Source organism: Coffea arabica, chromosome 7c (genome assembly GCF_036785885.1).
Source record: "Coffea arabica cultivar ET-39 chromosome 7c, Coffea Arabica ET-39 HiFi, whole genome shotgun sequence".
Taxonomy (NCBI): Eukaryota; Viridiplantae; Streptophyta; class Magnoliopsida; order Gentianales; family Rubiaceae; genus Coffea; species Coffea arabica.
This window is the reverse complement of record NC_092322.1, coordinates 30,146,965-30,164,025: the sequence shown is the minus strand read 5'-3', so window position 1 is coordinate 30,164,025 and position 17,061 is coordinate 30,146,965.

Here is a 17,061-nt window from a genome sequence, read left to right as displayed (position 1 = left end):
AGTAAAAATAATAATATTCAAGTAAATGACAATTCGAGCAAGAAAAGTAAATAGAAATAATTCAACGATATAGGAACTCTCAGGAGCTATTTTTCACTTGCTTTGCCAATCTCATTCGTATATCTTTCCGCGATGACTCTCCGTCAACCGGGTTGATACTTCCAATCCGTAGATCTCTACTTACTTCTCATGTCCGTCCACCGTACACCGCATCGGGCCCGCACGACATTTATAAGGCGATATTCTACGAGTATGCCAAGTAAGATCTTTCTAATAGATCAACCTTATCAGGCAATTCTCATGACTCACCGAGATTCCCGACCAAACCCATGCCGGTTCGAGTCCCGAGGTCGGCCTATGAGTTTAGGCGTCCCCCATATAATATTTGTGAGTCGAGGAGATTCACTTCAACGACGTATGCAGCCATAGCATACCATTTCATTTCATCCAAGCATTCAATATCATTCAATCATTCATTTCATTCAATATATTTCATTCCATTCATTTCAAATGAGAACGAATGCGGTAAATTACACACTCGACTCCATTTTCAAAATTTTCAATCATTTATAACAGTTACGCATGTTTCAAGTACTCATACACTTGACACTCACCAATTAAACAAAGAAGTAATGCCCTTTTGAGGGTTTAAGCGTCCACCGTAGGATTCTCTTGAAAGTCCTCTTGTGTGCCTGAACAATTAATAATAAACTATTACTTATAAACCCAAATTATCACGGAAGATTGTACACATGTACAATCTAGAAAATATCGCGAGAACGAGCCTAAATTTTCTTGTAAATCGAGACTCAAAAGTGGGGTTCAACAATCATAAAAAAAATCTAATCTTTATCGTTAAAATCATTGGATGGAAACAAGTAAGTATGAAATCGTATATATTAATTTCCAAACGATCGATCGAAGACGAACTGAAGCGTGATACGTCACAATTCGACCAAGAACTGGCCGGATATCCTGCCGGATTTCTGACCGGATTCGAGGCAGTGAGGGATCCAAAATTTTTTAATTTCCACCACCAATCTGGCCAACTATCCGGCCCCAACTAGTAACCAAAAACAAGAAATAGCCCCCACGGGATCGGTCCAATGGTTACAGCGATCCGTTGGGATATAAAGATCTCGATATTGAAACTGCTTTCTGGGGCACCTTGTGTGTGACGCCCCACTTCTCCCTAAAGAGAACCAAAGGGTATCCGCGGAACGTTTGCCCAACTCTCGTCAGGACTCAAGACAATTCCATTCAATTTTAATACAATACTAACCATCCCGACAAAATAAAGTAAGAAAGTGCGGAAACTTTCAAACTTAACAATATATACAATTAATACATGCCTACTAAAGAGAAGTCGCTTCCATAACCGACTGTCCAAATCTTACACTACCAGTTCAAAATACAGCGATTATCCAATTCTTACATCGGATTTCCCAAAATACACATCAAGTCCCAAAATATACAACAGCCAAAATATCTAGCCAATTGCATTCGAAACCCTAATACACAAGTACATCTAGAGGGTTTCTCCGAGATTCACTCCAGGTCCTTTCCTGTTAAGGAAAGCAAATCTACGGGGTGAACTCAAGACCTCTGACATACAAAGACAATCAGCAACCTTAAGCAAATAATGATGGATGAAGAGACACCACGATTAGGGAACAAGCTAATCGATAAAGTCAGATTTGAATCCTAAGCCATGAACTCAAGAATTCAAGAGTAAGTTCGATTAAGAACTTGAAGGAAAATTCCTCACGATTTCTAGTTGTAAAAATATTCTCCCCCCCTCATACAAGAGGTGCCTTTTTATAGGCTAAAACTAGGGCAAAATCCGGCCCACATAAACCTGAAAGAAATTCGGTCCGCATAAAGGGCTTAAAGAGTCAGCTCTTTAAAGCTTTCCGATAATGCCCAATAAGTAATAAAATACTTAACGCCTAACAACTACTAAACTAGACAGTTTTAAAACAACTACCAACTAAACTAACAAGTATGAGATCATTCCTTCACTTCAAACGTACAAGTGAACAAAGTAACGCCATGGTCCATCAAATCTTCAAACCTAGCTTGCTCCTTGCTTGTATGGTGAATGATCAAGGCTTGTAAAGCTTCCTTCACCTTCTTGGATCTTGATCTTGTCATCGGACCGTCAATGTTGTCCTTGACCCAAGGTTGAAGTTGTTTATTGCACACCCGTATCCGTATCATTCCCTCTTTCCTCGAAAAGATTCGTCCTCGAATCTTCAAAGTCTCCTCTTGAAAGTGATTTGTCCACAAATCGATGGTGCGCTTAAAGGACAGCAATGTTGGAAATAGATAAATGACTACGAGCCATGTTGCATGTCGTTTGGTCAGCTTCGGGAAGCTCTCAAACAAGGACATGCGCTAAGATAGGAAAGAACTTGTGTAAGGCGTGTGAAAATCCCAAGTGGCAATCCAAAACTCTCTAATTAGCCTTTGGTCATGAATCTTCACATTGACACCTTGATTGTGCAAAGGTGTAAAATCCAGCACTAGTTGATATTGATTTGAATCATCTTGCATGGATAAATTGAAAGCAACTTGTTGCACGGATGAGGCACTAAACAACTCGTGGAGGACAGCTTTGGGATCTTGCGTGACACACAATTTCTCATCTTCTTTAGTTGCAATAAGCACGAAATCAGGTTGTAAGTCTTTAATCAAAATTGGAAAATTTTGGACAGCTTTACAACCTACAAAAACAAAATAACCTTCAACTTGAAACAAATTAGAAATTGGGTAAAGAAGTAATGGTACATCATCAACTAAATGGTAAGAAGGTATATAACAAGTTTTAAGTGTGAATACTCCCTTTGCCACTTCATTATTCCTTCCACCAATTGATTCAACTTGAGAAGGCATTGCTAGCCTTTTACACTTTCCTTCAAAATCTGCATCAGAAATACAAGTGTTAGGATGGAAATTATACTCAAAAGAAGGTAAAGATGATGAATGAACCATAGGTAGTAAATAAGAGTCAAAGTTTGGAATTCTCCCTTCATGGTTGGTTTGAATTGATTCCCCTTTGGTATGGACAAATTTGAATTGAAATTGTTCCATGAGGTGATCCCAAATAGATTTAATTCCTAAAAGACAAACTCCATGGAAACTAGTGAATTGTACAAGTGACTTTGGAATGGAGCATGGCATGACTAACTTCACTTGACTTTGTTTAATCTGCACAAATGAAGAAACACTAAATAAAGCAAAGGTAAGTTCGTTAGAAAAACAATAAGCCCTCACATTTGTGCTCAAAATCAGCTCACTTCCTCTTTTTTCTTCCTTTTTACCACTCATCTCATCAGATTTTTCCATCTCTTTATCTAGCTTAACGCTCTCAATTGTTTTCTCATTATCAACCTCCTCAACAAATGGTTCAATAGGATGAGATACTCCTTTGTTGGGAATAGGGTCAGCTACCTCCTTCTTAGAAAACTCACTTTGATAGCATCCATTTGACGCCATTTGTTTTTGGTGTAGAAGACGTTGATATGTCTCCCAAAATGACTCCGCATGAGGTGGTTCAACTCTAGGTTTAGTCCTAGAAAATGTTGAATGAACTTTCTTGTCATCTCTTGTATAAACCGGCTTTAAAGAGGTAGACTGCATGGAACCCCTCCTCTTGAGATATTCGTTCTCTCGTTGGAGCCGATCGTACAAGTCCGTAGTATAATGGGAGGGTACAAATCGTTTTCTCATCACTTGCTTCATTTCAGTCCAAGTGTCAATCGGTTGTTCCCTATTTCTCCTCCTTGTGGCACATACTTGCTCCCACCAAATAAATGCATAATCTTGAAATTTAATAGCTGCAAGTTTCACCTTTTTCTCTTCAGAGTAGTTGTGGACTTCAAACACTTGCTCAACTCTCCTAACCCAATCTAAATAAGCTTCAGGATCATTTTTCTCATGAAAGGTAGGTATCTTGGTCTTGATGGAACCAAGATTGTCATTAGTTTTCCTAGGTCGGCCTCAACCTTCCCTCACTCCCTCCTGGCTTCTCCTTGATCGAAATGAGGTGTGAGAATGATACCCCTCATCATCCGCATCATGCTCAACACTCTGAGCACTTGAAGCCCTATTATGTGTATTTCCGGTACATCGCATCTCAATGGCAGCCAACCTGTCGGATAATTGTGTCATCACAAATTCTTGTCTCTCCGCTTGTTTTAGAAGGTCTTGGAGTACCAATTTGAGTGACACGTCGGTCTCAGATGGCTCGGGTATGTTCTCCTCTTGAGACATGTTGTCAAACCTGCAAAACAAATGTATCCTAGTCTACCATGCAAAGCACTCGTGTTGTATCACTCAAGAAAACACACTCACTCTCAATTTTCCTTCTCGAAGTTCTTAGAAGAACTCAAACTCTCAAAAATTCCAGAATTAAATACCCTATAAGCAAATAACAAGACACAAAGCAGAATTTTGTAAATCCTAGAAAAAAAACTCTACCCGAATCTGGAACTTTTTTTTTTTGAGCTGCTGTTTTGCTGAGTTTCTGGTCAGTATTTTGGAGGGTAAGTGGTGCTTTTGGGATGTTCAAATAACGCAAGAACCAGTCCTCAAATTTCAGGGAAATCGGCTCGCAAAGACTAGCTCAACCGATTTTAGAAATCCAAGAATTTAAAGACGGTGTTGCTAAGGTGTTTGTGGTAGTTTAGGTTTGGTTTTGGAAACTGATTTGGGGTGCTTGGGGTCTGGTTAGGTAGTTTGGGGTCGTTGAAATTCAATTAAGATTGGAAACTCAAGAATTGGAAACCAATCAAGATTTGGAGACTCAAGTTTTTTTTGGGAAACCAATCAAGATTTGGAGACTAATCAAGAATTGGAGACCAATCAAGAATTGGAAACTCAAGATTTGGGAAACTTGAGAGCCGATTCCTTCTCTTCTTCCTTTTTTTTTTTTTGTTCTCCTTTTTTTTTTTTTTTGCTTCGGCTCTTCAAGGAACACAAATTCAGGTCACACCAACAAGTTCAAGAAAAACGGATGAAAGGTTATGCAAATTTCAAGAAGGCTCTAGTTCTTGATTTATTGTTCAAGAACTTTCAAAACAAGACTTGGTGGTTCAAGAACTTCAAGAATTTTGTTCAAGGAGCTCAAGAACTTCCCCAAATTATGTTGTGATGTCTAGGGTTTGCAAGAACAACAACCAATACTCAAGAAATAGGCAAAACAGAATTTCAGCAATACTCAAAAGAAAATTCCAGTAATATTCTAGCAACTTGGACACTAAAACAATATAAGGTAATTGACTTTTTTTTTTTTTTTGTCTTTAAACCCTAACAACCCAAACAAAAGTATAACAGACTCAAGAACAAAAGTTGGACAGAAAACACAAAAAGACAATACCCAAACAGGTTTTTTTTTTTCGGATGAACAGTAACGTGAACAGTATGCTACAGTACGATGAACAGTAATCGCTACAGCTTTTTTTTTTTTTTTGACAAAAGACACAAACTAATAAGATATGAACAACTTCAATTGAAAGAGAATTAACATGATGCTCTGATACCAACTGATATAGGCAACCCTAGGGGAAGACCCTCCTAGAACCTCCCAACCTTGTAATTATCAGAGTTGGATCTTTTCTCCCAACAGAAATTGAACTCGGTTGTTCTCATGGACTCAAGACCTCTGACACACAAAGGCAATCAGCAACTTTAAGCAAATAATGATGGATGAAAAGACACCACGATTAGGGAACAAGCTAATCGATAAAGTCAGATTTGAATCCTAAGCCATGAACTCAAGAATTCAAGAGTAAGTTCGATTAAGAACTTGAAGGAAAATTTCTCACGATTTCTGGTTGTAAAAATATTCTCCTCCTCCTCATACAAGAGGTGCCTTTTTATAGGCTAAAACTAGGGCAAAATCCGGCCCACATAAACCTGAAAGAAATTCGGTCCGCATAAAGGGCTTAAAGAGTCAGCTCTTTAAAGCTTTCCGATAAGGCCCAATAAGTAATAAAATACTTAACGCCTAACAACTACTAAACTAGACAGTTTTAAAACAACTACCAACTAAACTAACAAGTATGAGATCATTCCTTCACTTCAAACGTACAAGTGAACAAAGTAACGTCATGGTCCATCAAATCTTCAAACCTAGCTTGCTCCTTGCTTGTATGGTGAATGATCAAGGCTTGTAAAACTTCCTTCACCTTCTTGGATCTTGATCTTGTCATCGGACCGTCAATGTTGTCCTTGACCCAAGGTTGAAGTTGTTTATTGCACACCCGTATCCGTATTAGCTCGTGAGGGCAACAATTCACATACAAGCACATTGTCCAAATAACAATCCCAATTAACGAGTAAAAATAATAATATTCAAGTAAATGACAATTCGAGCAAGAAGAGTAAATAGAAATAATTCAACGATATAGGAACTCTCAGGAGCTATTTTTCACTTGCTTTGCCAATCTCATTCGTATATCTTTCCGCGATGACTCTCCGTCAACCGGGTTGATACTTCCAATCCGTAGATCTCCACTTACTTCTCATGTCCGTCCACCATACACTGCATCGGGCCCGCACGACATTTATAAGGCGATATTCTACGAGTATGCCAAGTAAGATCTTTCTAATAGATCAACCTTATCAGGCAATTCTCATGGCTCACCGAGATTTCCGACCAAACCCATGCCGGCTCGAGTCCCGAAGTCGGCCTATGAGTTTAGGCGTCCCCCATATAATATTTGTGAGTCGAGGAGATTCACTCCAACGACGTATGCAGCCATAGCATACCATTTCATTTCATCCAAGCATTCAATATCATTCAATCATTCATTTCATTCAATATATTTCATTCCATTCATTTCAAATGAGAACGAGTGCGGTAAATTACACACTCGACTCCATTTTCAAAATTTTCAATCATTTATAACAGTTACGCATGTTTCAAGTACTCATACACTTGACACTTACCAATTAAACAAAGAAGTAATGCCCTTTTGAGGGTTTAAACGTCCACCGTAGGATTCTCTTGAAAGTCTTCTTGTGTGCCTGAACAATTAATAATAAACTATCACTTATAAACTCAAATTATCACGGAAGATTGTACACATGTACAATCTAGAAAATATCGCGAGGACGAGCCTAAATTTTCTTGTAAATCGAGACTCAAAAGTGGGGTTCAACAATCATAAAAAAAATCTAATTTTTATCGTTAAAATCATTGGATGGAAACAAGTAAGTATGAAATCATATATATTAATTTCCAAACGATCGATCGAAGACGAACTGAAGCGTGATACGTCACAATCCGACCAAGAACTGGCCGGATATCCTGCCGGATTTCTGACCGGATTCGAGGCAGTGAGGGATCCAAAATTTTTTAATTTCCACCACCAATCTGACCAGTTCTTGGCCGGATATACGACCTGATTTTTTGAAAATATTCCCGCGTGAAAATTTTACAAAATTGCCAAGAATTATCGAATTTAGGGGTATTTTTTGAAAAATCATAACTCGTTCTCTGAAAGTCCGAAATTGGAAAACTTGGTACCTTTGGAAACTACTTCCAAAGTACTAAAAGTTCATAGAAGACACTATTCCATGATTCCAAATGATAGATATTCAAAATTCGGCCCAAATTTGCTGTTTTGGACTGCCAAGACAGATTTGGATTGATTTTCGGCAAAGTTTGAAAATTCGGCAAAATTCACACAATGCGAACTAGCCTCTGAAATTTGGAATTCAATTAGAGTTACAATTGTTTGGATTGTGGTTTATTTGCCAAAATATATTTGCTTACATCATTATTACAATTTCCATCACACCTTTTTATCTTCCCAATTACCTTTTTATCTCACATACCTCACATCACAAAAAGTACTACAGTAAAAATATCTCTAATAATTCACAATCCAAACAAACCTAAGTTTTCAACACAACAAGCGGAACAAGAATTGGAGTTTTGAGCACCAAGATATAGTGGCTCAAAATCACTAAAATTTCCTCCTCAAACAGGGGTTTTCCAGGTTTAAAACTTGAGTTTTGGTACTTTAGTTGAGCATGTAAATGAACTTGGAATGGTACCAAAGGTAGCAGTAGTACACTACCATCTAAGCACTATTTCTCTGTAAATTTTCATGCAAAAACTTGCACGGGAAGTCAGTTAACAAAATCATTGAAGTTCCAAGAATTTCCAAGGCAAATTTGCCTTGTACTTTAGTTTTCCTTTTCTCAAACATTTGGCCACTGAACATTCCTCAAACGCGATTCATTTATGAGGACAAAGCCTAGGAAACATCCAAAATATGTTTGATAGGTGATTAACACCAAGGATTTTGAATAACAAGTCCCAAATCAAAATTAACTATAGATCAGTCCAAAATTAGGGTTTTCTTTCACAAAGACAGATCTGAAATTCGGCCACATCTCACTCAATTCAATTCAGAATTGAGCATGGTCAGTGGCATTGAAAACCACATTCATAATGCTACAATTTCTTAGAAGGAATCATTTTAAAATTCTGTCTATAACTAGTTCATATATGAGCATCAAGTTGCGGCTTAGAACAGGGCTTCCAATACAAACAAGAAACAGGACAGGCAACTTTACAAGATTGGTACGGCTCACTCAAGTGGAATCAGGACATGCATTTTATACCGTTGGAAAATTGGAAGTGTCTAGTTTCTAATGCCATAAACGAAACTCCATTTCGATGTCGGAATAAAGAGTTATGGCCGAAACAAAATCACTGCCAGAGAGGCTCTGGTTACGTTTTCAGTTTTGCTATATTTTCAAAATTTCAACTTTTAGCCAACCAAATTAAGTGATTTTTGGTAAAAACTTTCCACACAAATACAACATATATACATCAAAACCAAGTCAATTTAGCCACAAAAACTTGCACCAACAAGTGTGGCAAAGCAGGGGCAGAATCGACACTTTTCTCCCTTTTATTTCCTTTGAGTTTTCTTTATACAACACAACTTATTTTCACTAGATTAAGCACTAATCCAACATAATTAACATAAAATCTCATCAAATCAGTTCATCAAGCCATTGTGGGATTTCATAGATCCCACTCACAATATTTCCAACAATATAAAGCTACCCATGTGAATCTATGAGCTCATAAGTGCAAGATAACTTCCATAAACTAAGATTTAAGAGGTTGATCGTTGTTTACCTTAGTAGATGACTAAAGCAGAAATTTTTGGTCCAATGAAGCTCAAGAAAACCGTGGAAAGGAAGCTCTTCTCCTAACTTAATATGATCACCAAGTGATTTGCAAATTGTGATAAAATTTTGAGATGATTTGGACAAGAAATGAGTGAGTTGTTGAAGAGGTTTTGGCTTCTACTTCCTCCTCTTGGTTGGCTGGCTGTTTGAGTGAAGAGAGAGAGGGAGTTGTGCTGAAAATGAAGCTTCCTTGAGAAGCTTAAGTGTGTGGCTCAAAATACTCCAATAGTCAACTCTCTTCTCGCGTGCACACCCGTGCGTTTCGTGCTCGATTTCTTTCGAGTTTATTTCACTTGTGCACAAAACCTCTAATGCACTTCTATTCATACTATTATTATTCACTCTTAATGGTCTAAAAATAAAGGTCTAAAGTCCCTCAATTAATCGCGCACGCGAAAACGCGTACTTCTGATTTGTGTGCGATAAAGTGAAAATTTCAAGAAATTCTTATAACGATATTATCACTAACTAATACTTAAGCACTTAAACATAAAAATACCTATTTCAAGACTAATGTACAAGTTTCTAATTTTCCAAGCTTATTGTACCCTTAAATCGAATATTGCTTCCAAACACGAATTCACTATTCTCACTAAATGAACTTTTCAAAAATAAATTTTTGTAACAAGTCATTTTAAAAATACATGTAAGCCATAGTTTCATGTAATTGGGTCCAAAAAGGTTGGAATAAAATATTCGGAGCAAACGACCAATTAAATATTTAAATAAGCCAATAATAGGAGTTTAAAATAAGTAAATTCGCGGGTCCCACATGAGTCTAGTATTACTTCCTCAAATCACCAATAAATTTGTATCAGCGCGTCTTTCGGAAAACTAACGACGCGCGAGCGGTATGCACTTAATTAGAACTCATTCACCTTTAATTTGTCAATTAACTTTTCTTAATCTACTATTGATCATTCTAAATTTTCCCAAGATAATTACACTCTCAAATAGAACATCACCTCAAAATACATGTACTCATTATTTCTCACTTAAACGAACCTCCAAAAATTAAATTTGCTAACGGAATGTTTTAAAAACATAAGGAAGACATTGTTCCGTATGAATGGACTTAGAATGGTTGAAATAAATTATTTGGAGAAAATAGGTGAATAAATATTTAAATAAACCAATAATATTCGATAAAAATAAGAAATTTTTCGAGTCCTCACATTGTGACTTGTCTAGGTAAATGTTGCATGGGGCTGCTACGTTGCCCTTCGGTTTGGTATTTCGGCTTGAGTCCAAAGGGCTCGGGTTGGGGCATGTTCCAGGTAACCTAAAAAAAAATAAATAAATAAAAACCAAGGAAAATTCTGTAGTATGTTTTACAAATTCAAAATTTCTTTTTCAAGAATTTCAAAGGCATTTTTTGTAATAAGGGAATAGTTTTGATGGAGAAAGAGGAATTTTGGGATGTTAACATTATTCAGGTATTTTAGGAAAGGATGCATCAAGTTTGTTGTGGATTGTCTGGAATCCTGGAAGATGATCATCTAGATTAGGTGATGCTTGACATCTAGAATAATTATCCATCTTTCCTTTCTTTTGGGCTTATCTTCTTCTTCAAACATGTCTGGAGCACAGTCCTCGCAATAACAAATATCAAAGAAACAGTGTCCATTAAATGGATCTTTGAAATAATAAATGGGATTTCTTTGTTGCTCAAAATACATAATAAGATCCTCCCTATTTGCCCCTTCCAAATCTTCATATGCTCCAAGCTGGGCAAATAGAGAAGATGGGCTTTGTACATACACCCGTAGCATAGAAATAGCTAGGAAAGTTGAGGAACTTGTTTTCTTTAAGTGAGAATGGTCAAATTGAATTGACATAATTCTATCCGATCGTTTAACCATTTTTGAGTTGGAAGACTCAATAGGCTAGTTAACAGTTTGATGGAGCCGTTCATAATTTGTAACCCATGCCTCAGGGAGAAGTTGTATGAGTTATGATCTGGAAATTTGTCAAGGAACATGAGTGCATGAGGCTGAGTGTTTCTCGTCAACTTGGATCAACAAAGCATCTTCTTCTCTTGGTGGAGTGAGATCTAATGCATGATTTTGAATTCTATACGCATTTGATAATGGAGAGTTGCTGCAAATGCATCTGGGACTTGTTCTACTCCATAGATTTGGACCTATACTTTCAATGCATCTAACAAATGAGGATCAGAAAGAGACATATTAAAATTAGGAAATAGAGTTATAAACACTGCCTTGGCATTTAATGTTGTCTCTATAGTAGCTATGCAATCATGCTGATAGTTTACAAATCTTGTATCTAATAGGGCTATTCTGGCAACTACTGGAAGACCTTTCTGCCCATGGAAGGAGAGTGAAAACCTTACTACACCAAAATGAGCATTAGTATATCCTTGCTGTCTCCACTGCTGGAGAAAATTAGGAGCAATATACAAAGTAATAAACTACACTTTTTTGGTGGCCGGAATGTGATGTTAATCAAGTTTAGAAACTTGAATATATTCTTTAACACCTTTTGGATTTTGCTTGATGAGAGACCTTATTGTTCTCAAAGGACAGCAAAAGGCTTTACAAAAGTAGCGTAAGAATTAATTATAGGTAGCTCAGTTGGGTTTATTTTTTCTGGTTCTACTATTACCTCATATACATAATCTAATCTATCAGAAGTAGACTTATGAAATGAAAGAGAAGAGGGATCAGAAGTAAGCTGTGATATAAGATTTGAAGCCATAATTCTTCCTTACCTATTCCTTCATCCATCCTTTCCTTATTATGGCTTTGATACCATCTAGGGATGCCTATAGAAACACAAGAAGTAGACATATCCCAGGAGGTAAGCTAGACCATCAAAAAGCCTTTCATGGCATACATTAGATCCTACACTTTACCAAAAATAGTTTGTCCTTCAAGTGTATGAATAATATCAACTTGCCAAAACCAAAACTAAGATAGATGAATGAGGAAAAGGCTTGGAAGAAAGAAAGGAACATAGTTAATCATGAAGCACATTTTTATTAATGGGTTAATTACAACCTCCATAGAGCTCTGTGTCCCTTGAAGAAGGATTCTACTCCTTATATAGAGTTTTTGATACAATATTGTCTTGTTGACATAAGCTATGATGATTACTTTCATAATGAAACTATGACTCACCACTCCATTATTTTACAAAAGACGGTGACTGATCACTTTAACATGTCTTCTAAATCAGAAGTAGTGGAAGGTGTGGACCTCAGGTCAGTGATGTTATGCTCAATAATGAAATCTTCATGTCTTCTCCTATTTCTTGCTTTATTTTTTTGCCTTCTTTTTTCAGGTCTTATCTTGATTTTCTTATCCAAACATTGGTCCACAAAAAAGGTTGATGGTTGGATGTCTTCCAAGTGGAAAGGACCAAAATCAAACGGGACTTGGGAATCTTGCATGTGCTGGTTAAGTGGTTGTGTGTTTCTTTTGGCCAAATCTTGATCTGAGGACAAATCGCTTTCAAGAGGAGGGGAATGATGTAAGCACGGGATCTATCAAACTGAGTTAGACGCAGCATGTCTAACATGCATGAAGTCTTCTGGCTTGCATGGTTCAAAGTCAAGAAATTGCCCCAAAACATATTGAGGAACTTGAGAATGAAGATTGGAAGTGCGTTCATCTTATTCAAGTAGTGTAGGAGTCATATTTAATGCAGAATTTCTGTTGATGTTTAATTCTTGAGTCATTATGTTATTTTCCAGTATTTTAGTGTTAATTTAGTCATTAATTAGTGGTGAAATAATCGGCCAAGTTAAGCCTCAAGTTGGGCCAAAATAAGGTAGTCTTTTCATGTTAGGTTTTGTGTTTTGTTAGTGTTTCCAAAGTCGAATTAGGAAACTTGTATTATTTCCAAATTCCATTATAAGAAAACTTTTGAGAGATGAATTAATAAAAGTGAGTTGTCTCCTTTTATAGAGTTCCTTGATGGAACTTGAGTTTCTTCTTGAACTGTATCAAGTATTTAGCTTGGATACTTGTGGTGCTCAAGGCAAGATGATCACATCATCTTGTTCTTTTAAACCAATAACCAATCCACTAGGTTTCTAGGGACAGGTTCTCTTTAGGTCTAACAAGATAGTTATTGTTCCATAACCTAATCAAGATAGATCCTTCCACTACCTGATCAACTTGGTTCTTCAAGACAGGTTCTTGTTGGGTCGAGTTCGTATCACTTACATTTTCCCAATGCAGATGATTTGATGGGTAATTCCATGATCCATGCATACCTAGCCATATCTCAGAAGGAATGGTTTATTTTCTTGAAAGATGTACCTCTGTGCTTCCAAATATTCCTCCTCTTGATATTGGACAGTGTGGGAAAGATAATGGTATATAGAGAATAAGGGCAAAGCTTGTAATTCTGTACCATCAAAATGGAGTTTCCTATGAACAATCATATATCCTAAGTGCTGGTGAAACAATCTATCCTAACAAGATAGGGATTTAAACCAAGTTAAGAATTGAATCAATGTTTGGGGATAGATTTTTCTTTAACCGGGAACAAGAAATTCCATGAGAATGTGATACTGGTGACACAAATACCAAAACATCCATAAAAGTGATTGAGGGAAATCCTTAGGTAAAATCTAAGAAAAAGGGTATTCAAGGTGAATTCCATAAGCATTTAGGATTGATCCTCAATAGCTTCTAAACACTTCTAGCTCATGGATGATTCTCTATTCTATGAACTCAGATTCTTCGAAGGGATAGCTAGGGAATAGAATTTTGGAGGGTATTTAGGTGGACTTGAGGAAGATGAACTAGAGACTTGAGAAGACATCATGATAGGATGAGGGAGGTCTCCTGGACTTGAAAAAATTAGTTATCACATTAGAGTTTCCTTTAATGTTCTTGACATCAAAAGAAAATAGAGAAAACCATATGGCCTATCTAAGGAGTTGAGGATGTGGAAGTGTTTTCGGTTTGAATTGGAGCATTTTGGGGAAGGAACTCATATCCATCTCAATTGAGAACAAATAACCAATAAAATGGAATGAAAATTTCTTAATTTTATTCTTTACTACTAAAATCCCTTTGAAGGTGGATTGATAATATTGCTCTGATTGCTTGCATATCCATATATTTTCTTGGTTCCATCAACTTCCTCTAAGAGAATAGCTCCTTAATATTTATCACTTGCATTGGTTTGCAAAATTCTTTTTCCTTATCAGGAATATGGAGTGTTGGGAGGTCTTGAAGCCGAACCTCTAATTTTTTTACTGCTTCAGTCTGAGATATCCCCCATGGTGGCGGATTTTTCTTGAGTAACTTTGTTAGAGGACTGATGAGGTTTGCTACATGTGGAATAAAATCTTGGATATAATTAACAATTCCAAGGAATTGTTGAATTTGCTTGGCTGTGAGATTTACATATGGAAATTTAAGTAGCTCTTGGCCAATGTGAACTCCTGGGCTGAAATATCCATTTGAAAATTCCATTCTTAGAAAAGAAATCTGATTTTGGGCCAAAATCATTTTTCCTGAGAGCATGACTCCACTATCTTTCACAATTTGGCGGAACTGGTAAAGGAGTTGAATATGCTCTTCCATTGTGGGACTACAAAAAGGATATCATCAATGTAGATAAGATCTAAGTGGTGTATAGGCTGAAAAATCTTGATCATAGCCTTTTGGAACAGTAAAGGGGCTGTCTTTAATCGGAAGGGCATAACTTTCTAGTGAAAATGATGATTGGGTATACAAAAACCAGTTTTGGGCTGGTTTTTTTATACAAATATCGCATTGCCAAAATTCATACTTCAAATCGAATCTTGAAAACCATTTAGCCTGAGTAAGATGAGAGAACAAAGTGTTTCGATTTGGAAGAGAAAACTTATCATCCTGGAGGAAAAGATTGCGTAGTTGGTAATTTATTACCAATTTCATTTTCCTCAAATTTGTTTAGGCCTCTTATTGACAAAGAATGCCTCTCAAACCCATTGTGAATTAGATAATTCAATCAAATCAAACTGCAATAATTCTTGAGATTCTATTTCTGCCATGGATAACCATTCTAGACTATTCTAGACTCATTCTAGAATGACTGCCTTTTGTGGGGTTGATATCTTCATTCTTTTTGAAGGGTAATTTGATGAAAAAAATCTTAATTTTTCCATAAGGGATTAGAACACTTTTGCAAAAACTAAACGTGAGAATTCGCACAAGATTGCCCCACAATCATCCTCTTGAATTCCTCCACTTGATCATTAAGCATTTGGAGATGTATTCGGGGAACTTCAATAAACTGCTTGAAAAACTTTTTGGATTTGATTCCATCATATGGAATCCTTTGGATCCATTAATATCAAATCCAATAATAATTTCTTTGCCTGTTAAATCACACACAATTATCTTGGTCTAGATTTTGCAATCTCGAAGAATTTGGATGAATATAGGCAACTGAGTGACTAATTTAGTATCAAAAGACTTTTCCATTAGTAGTCGTAAATTGATGCTTTTCAAACTTTCAAAGTTCTTCTAGCAGTATAGACTGGTTCATCATTGATATAGCAGCTCCTGTGTCAAAGAAAGCAACAGTTGGAATGGGTTTATCATACTTGATTGGAAGGATATGAACTAAAGTTTAGGGCTGTGATTTATTTGATGAGATAGAACCTTGCTTCGGATAGTCCGAACAAATATAGTAATTGGATATTTCTTCTGGAACTTGTAGAGCAAAAATTGTTTGTTCGGATGACTTCTCTTCTTTAGAAAAAATGGATTCAAAATCTTCATCCTTGTCTAAAAGAATTCCAATTTTCTATTGGATATCAGAGATAAGATGAATACCCCATTTGTTTTGAGCATATATTTTTAACATAATGATCCTTTTGATGACAGATAAAACATTTAACTGTACTCCTCTTAGTTCTTCTCTACTTTTGCTTGAAAAATCACCATTTCTTCTTAAATGGAGGGGACTTAGAAGAGAATACCTTTATCTTCTTGAATTTGCATCTAGGATTCTTACAAGAAATGCATTTGCCTTTTGTTTCAACCTCTGGCTTTTTACAAGATTGGTTTAGGCAAGAGTCTCCTTTGAGATATTGATGCATGATTTTCCTCTTGTGACATATGTCTTCAAGAGTAAGGAAAATAGCTTGTTTTATTTGTCCAGTAGACATTCCCAGAATATATCCATATTTATGACGACTGTAGATCTTTGCTCCTTTAGCCAAAAGTTTCGACAATGAGTTTAGGAAAGCCTATTGCTCCAAGAATATAGAAGAGTTGAATCATCTTTCTGAAGTGTTTGTCTAAATCCCTCCAATCACAAGAATAACTCCTTATTTGAAAGAATTCCTTCCTCTTCAATTCTTTATCTGTTATGATATCAGCGAGGAAGACTTGGTGTAATACATTAAGCACTTTTGAGAAGTCTTGGTGGGTCATAAAATGAACCTTATCTAATTCTCCCAATGTTTTCCACTAATCTTTAAGAGTGCCTGTGAGTCTAGCAACAGATTTTGAAAGAATTTCAAAACTGCTGGCTAGAGGGACGTCATCAATAGTCAAAGTTTGAGTACTAACTTTAGTTTTGGTAGTTGGCTTGGATGATTCTGCAGATTCTCCTTCTTCAAATTCAAGATCAACCACTATTTCTTCTTGAGTTCTTGCCAGATAAATAGTTGGACCTAGATCTGAAGAATTAGATGAGGTGCCTGATGATGAAATCTCTGAAGTTTCTGAATTAATCTCCTTGTACGAATGCGGAGCAAGCGAAATTAACTGAATAGTTTGTTCAAGGAAAGAGGCAAAAGATTTCGCACTATAAGCCATGAGCACACCCTATGATTGAACACAAAAAAAATTGTGAGCAGAAGACTTG